Source organism: Carlito syrichta, unplaced genomic scaffold (assembly GCF_000164805.1).
Source record: "Carlito syrichta isolate Samal-C Ts95f unplaced genomic scaffold, Tarsius_syrichta-2.0.1 Scaffold305386, whole genome shotgun sequence".
NCBI classification, from domain to species: domain Eukaryota; kingdom Metazoa; phylum Chordata; class Mammalia; order Primates; family Tarsiidae; genus Carlito; species Carlito syrichta.
The window spans coordinates 489,922-496,138 of NW_007249482.1; the positions used below are offsets into that span (position 1 = coordinate 489,922).

At 42.5% G+C, this 6,217-nt stretch overlaps 1 protein-coding gene across 1 annotated transcript in view; it reads left to right on the forward strand.

The window, feature by feature from the left end:
- MTF1 (metal regulatory transcription factor 1) overlaps positions 1 to 6,217 on the forward strand; it is a 46,660-nt gene that overhangs the window by 29,693 nt on the left and 10,750 nt on the right. The window lies entirely within an intron of this gene.

Genomic DNA, 6,217 nt, shown 5'->3' on the forward strand with positions numbered 1-6,217 from the left:
TTTTGATTTATTGTAGAGGCGAGGTCTCGCCAAGTTGCCTGGGCTGGTCTTGAACCCCTGGACTTGGGCAATCCTCTCACCTCTGCCTGCCAAAATGCTGGGATTACAGGCGTGAGCCACCACACCTGACTTCTGAACTTTTTCTTTATTTTATTTATTTTTTATTTTTTTTTAATATAGATGTGGGGTACAATTCAGGGTTAGGTATACAAACATTGATTATTCAGGTACCCTTATTGATGAGGTATGCCTCTCCCTCCCCTAGCAGTTTCCCTCAACTGCCAATCCCACCCCTCCTGACAGTTTCCCATTACTGTCAAAAGCTTTCTTATAGTATAATAATTGTTCAGGATATGCTTATGAGTGAGAACATAGGGAACTCTGTTCATTTGAACTTTTTAAAACCCCATCTGTCTGAACTGGCTTAGTCTTTTTCCTTCTTTAAACTCACCTTATTAGGTTTTTGAAGGAATCTCTTATACTAACCTCTGTCTGCTAAAGGACAAACCCACTCTGTCTTGATCTGATTGCTTTGATTCAAGCTGTTTGGAAATTTTCTTGCCATGTTCATGGCTCTGTGATGTGACTTACAAACCACTGTATTGAGTTTGAGCTGATGCAGGCTCCTCTGTGTGAACTTGAGAGTTTTACTGTATTGCTCACGCTGATTTTGAGTTTAGAATTTTTGGTTGTTTTTCTTGGTTAAATGAATATAGTGTAGACTAGATTTTCTATGACTATATGCATAATAAATAAACGTGATGGGCAGTATTTGAAGAGACTGAATATTCAGGGATGCTGTGAAAAGGTGTTTCTCAAAGTGTGGTTAGTGGAGTCAACTACAGCACTTTTAAAATTGTAAGATCTTGGACTTCCCTTAAGCCTACTAAGTCAATATGTCTGGGAGTGGTGTCTGAACTGCATTTTTATATAAACACCCCAAGGCATGGATTCTCGTTCTGGTAATGGCAGAGTCACTCCTTTGAGACCAACTCTTCCACAGAAAACAACTATACATGCTAGGCACAATATAAAAAGCAACTATGTGAAGGCACTGGTGAGCAACCAACAGCAATCAGAGGTAATCTTGGAAAAAGGATTGCTTGGAATATAGTAAAGGCACTGGGTAGGCTTGCAGGTTTATGGCTTATCCATTTGCACAAGCCCTAGCTGTCGCCAAACAAGGTGGCCAAACTCCGTAAAAACTCAGTCTTACTGGCTTGAATAACCAGAGAGCAGAGTTCAGGCTGACCAAAGCACCTGAGAGGTAAAGGTAGATAGCTTGGAAAGGAAAGAGTCACAAAGGGGATTCATAGGTCTGTGTATAATCTCTGCCTAAGTCTCTGGCTGGCCTCTGAACTATGAATGTGTGGATCAGACTCTCAGCAGCCCAGCTAAGACTGAAGGACTGATCAAAGAGCACAGCTGTGTCCCCTGCAAGGGTGACAAAGTTAATGGAATATACAAACAAATCAACACTCTTCCAAGAAGTGTAAGAGATCTAGAGTTTCTACAATGTGTCATTTGCAATACTCAGAGTAATCCAAAATTAGTAAACACATGAAGAAACAGAAAAACATGATCCCCACTCAAGAGAAGAGGTAATCCATGGATACTGACCCATCTAGATGTTAGAATTAATGAATGAGGATTTTCTTTTTTTTTAACTTTTTTTTAATGGGACAAGGATTTTTGTTTGTTTGTTTGTTTGTTTGTTTGTTTGAGTTGGAGTCTCACTCTATCGCCCAGACTGGAGTGCAGTGGCCGCTCCCGGCCACCGCAGCCTCGACCTGCTGGGCTCCGGCGATCCTTCCGCCTCAGCCTTCCCAGTAGCCAGAATTATAGGCATGCACTACCACGCCCGGCTGATTTTTTGATTTATTGTAGAGATGAGGTCTCACTGCCCAGGCGGGTCTCGAACCCGCGGGCTCAGGCAATCCACTCACCTCAGCCTCCCAAAGGCGCGGGATTACAGGCTGAGCCACCGAGCACGGCTGGGACAAGGATTTTTAAGTAGCTATTATATGCTCCAGGACATAAAGAAATATACTTGTAATGATTGAACTGATAGGAATGATCAGCAGAGAAATAGAAAATATGAGAAATGTACCAAATGGGACTCTAAAACTGAAAAATATACCTGAAATAAAAAAATTCACTGGATAGAGCTTGCAGACTGAAAATGACAGAAGAATTGCTTAAGTTAAAGATAGACCAATAGAAATGAACCAATTTGAAAAACAAAAAGATGAAGTATGTCATATATCATTGTGCTTATTCATATTTCACAACTAATGTTCTAATAGAAATTTCTACACTGGGTGACCTAGATGCCCTATATGCTACCCAACCTGAGATTTCTGGGTCTAATATTCCTTTCACATGTATTTGTGTGAAGTGGCTTAGAAGTTCACTCTCTGGCCAGGACTATGACATGACTGAGGAGCTCTCTGGAGCTCTAGGGTCACCAGCTGAGATACCCTGGTACAAGGGGACATGAGGTACTTGTAGAAAGAGGAGCCTTTTCTACCACAATTTATGCCATCTGGAGAAAAACTCTGTCCCTTGGAGTTTAATATATATTATACCCCAGGTTCCCAGCATATGTCTCACATTTGGGAATAGTTTGATTTTAGTCTTTCAAACTAAGGCCACACTTCCTTGAGGCAATAGGATTCATTTTGCATTGCTTTAAAAAAAATCAGGACTTGTTAAAATAAAATGATAAATTTGTGTTAGATAATCTGTTTATAGGTTTCTGAGCAGCCATCTGTACATCTGTATGTTCTAGAGGTGAACTTTGGTTCACATAGATCTTCTGTTAAAGCAGGGTGGGAGGCGCTAGGTTCATCTGCCAGGTCCATGACCTACCCTGGCCACAGACAGCTCCTGGGCTCTTCCTGCTCTTTGCTCTTTGCTCCAGGCCCTGAGGCTCAGCTTGTTCCTGTCCCCTCTGCTTTTGAAAGTTGTTCCCACTCACTTGCCCTCAGGGTTTTTGCCCTATAGTCTGGCAGTGGCTTCAGCATTTTTTTTTTTAATTAAAAAACTTTTTATTGAGGGACAATATACATACAGAAAAGTGCATGTATTATAAATGTACAGCTTGATGAATCATCACAGTTTATCACACCCATGTAACCAATCCCCAGAACAAATAATAACAGACTGTTCCCAGCACCCAGATGCTCCCCTTCTTCTCCCAACAGCCATTGTCTCTCCCTAAGGATAACTGCTGTTCTGACTTCTAACAACTAAGATTATTTTTCCTGTTTTTTGCTTTTATGATTGGAATCATATACTTGTTTGTGTCTGGCTTTTTACTTATATTATGTTTAAGAAATTAAGCCATATTATTGCATATAGTTATGGTTCATTCGTTGTTGTTTGTGGAACAGTATTTTACTAAATGAATATACCACATTTTGTTCTTTCTCCTGTTGGGTTTTGGGTAGTTTCTCATTTGGAGTAGTTACAAGTAGCACTGCTGTGAATATGTTTTGGAGGCACACAGGCCCATTCCTTTTTGTTTTTTTCCCCAGTGTTATTGCTGTATCATTGACGAACATAGCCCATTCCTTTTTTTTTTTTTGAGTTGGAGTCTCACTCTGTCACCCAGACTGGAGTGCAGTGGCCACTTCCGGCCACTGCAGCTTCGACCTGCTGGGCTCCGGCGATTCTTCCGCCTCAGCCTTCCAAGTAGCTGGAACTACAGGCGTACGCTACCACACCCGTCTGATTTTTTTTTTTTTAATTTATTGTAGAGATGAGGTCTTGCCAAGTTCCCCGGGTGGTTCTAGATCCATTTCTTTTTAATGATGTTACTACTGGTAATGATTTATAAACAGGTAGAACAAAAATAACAACTATGAGGAAGTTGCAAAGCTTGTAGCTCAGCATTTTTCAAACTGGGTTGCACCTCTTTATTGGGTTATAAAATAGTGGTTTACAATCAGCACTTCAAAGACATCAACAGAATAGAAAATATAAGAGGACATTGCACATAGTGAGGGTAAGCTCTGTTTCATAGACTTTTTTTTTTAGTTGGAGTCTCACTCTGTTGCCCAGACTGGAGGGCAGTGGCACACTCCCGTCTACCACAGCCTCAACCTACTGGGCTCCGGCGATCCTTCTGCCTCAACTTTCCAAGTAGCTGGAACTACAGGTGTGTGCTACCACACCTGGCTATTTTTTTTTTTTAATTTATTGTAGAGATGAGGTCTCACCAAGTTGCCCGGGTGGGTCTCGAACCCATGGGCTCAGGCAATCCACTCGCCTTGGCCTCCCAAAGTTCTGGGATTACAGTCTGAGCAGCCACCGAGCCCGGTCTGTTTCATAGATTTTTGATTCAGTTCTGTATATGGATATGTATGTAATGTGAAGAATACATGTATATATAATCGAGAATGTAATTTTTGCTTTGTGTCATAATGAAAATTTGAAGGCCACACTATTGGCCTGTGTGTCTTATCTCCCTGTGGACTAGAAGCTGGAAGTCCTACATAGGCTTCCGTGTTCAACTTTAATTGTACTGCCAGTCAAAATCACTGAACTTCCCCTCTCATTCTTCAACTGATAGACTTGTAATAGAATAACCCGCCTCTCTTGGTTCCAGTGGGCAGTTTCATCTCTGAGCACCTCTAGATTGGTGGACAGCCCCACACATTCCCTAAGTGATCCTTCTGGGTTCTCCTTCCCAGAAGCAGAATTGTTACACAATGACCTTAAAACACAAGCTGGGGCTGGGTATGGTGGTTACCACTTGTAATCCCAGCACCTGGGGAGGCTGAAGTAAGAAGATCAATTGAGGTCAGGGGTTTGAGATCAGTTTGGACAACACAGCCAGACCTAGTCTTTACAAAAAAATTAAAAAGTTAGCTGGGAGCCGGGCTCGGTGGCTCAGCCTGTAATCCCGCGCTTTGGGAGGCTGAGGTGAGTGGATTGCCTGAGTCCGCAGGTTCGAGACCCGCCTGGGCAACTTGGCAAGACCTCATCTCCACAATAAATCAAAAATCAGCCGGGCGTTGTAGCGCGTGCCTGTAATTCCGGCTACTCGGAAGGCTGAGTGCACTCCAGTCTGGGCGACAGAGTGAGACTCCAACTCAAAACAAAAAAAAAAAGTTAGCTGGGCATGTTGACATGTACCTGTAGTCCCAGCTACTTAGGAGGCTGAGGTGGAAGTATCACTTGAACCAGGAGCTAAGGGTTGCACTGAGCTATGATTGTACCATTGTACTCCAGCCTAGGTGACAGAGTGAGATCCTGTCTCCAAAAAAAAAAGTGGCCAGGTGCAGCGGCTTATTCCTATAATCCCAACACTTTGGGAGGCCAAGGTGAGAAGATTGCCTGAGCCCACGGGTTCGAGACCTGCCTGGGCAACTTGGTGAGACCTCATCTCTACAATAAATCAAAAATTAGTCAAGCGCTGTGGCACATACCTGTAGTTCCAGCTACTTGGAAAGTTGAGGTGGAAGGATCACCTGAGCCCAGCAGGTCAAGGCCGCGGTGACTGTGAGCATGCCACTGTACTCCAGCCTGGATGACAGAGTGAGACTCCAACTCAAAAAAAAAAAAAAAAAAAGTATTCTTACAATAAAGTAAGCTAGAAAAAACAAAATGTTAAGAAGATCACAAGGAAGAGAAAATAAATTTACCATTCATTAAGTGGAAGTGGATCATCATAAAGGTCTTCATCCTCATTGTCTTCGTGTTGAGTAGACTGAGGAGGAGGAAGAGTGGTCGGTCTTGTCTCAGGATTGGTAGAAGTGGAAGAAAATTTGCCTATAAGTACACTCTTGCAATTCAAAACCATGTGGTTCAAAGGTCAGCTGTTATTGCTTTTATTGACATGTTGGTAGATTTCTCATAAAAAACCAAATTTCTCCCCTTTCTTGAGCTCTGACAGTCCCTAGTCTGCATAGTGGTATGACAGCATTCAGCTGAACCCTTAAGATGACCAGGTACATCCTCTGCAATGTGCCACAACCTCCCCACCCCTGCCCCTTTACTTATTCTGTTGATGGCTGGACTTCTGTAGGCAGTTGCCTATATCACTGTTGCTCTACAGGGGGTAGGGGTGGAGGTGGACTGCAGATAAAATAATTCCCCTTTCCTTCACTAAAGGAAAGGGTGGTCATTTAAATTATTGCCTATCAGGAGTTAAACCATCAAGGCATTGTGTTGGGTTCTCCCCATTTTATCTTTTTTTTTTTTTTTTTTG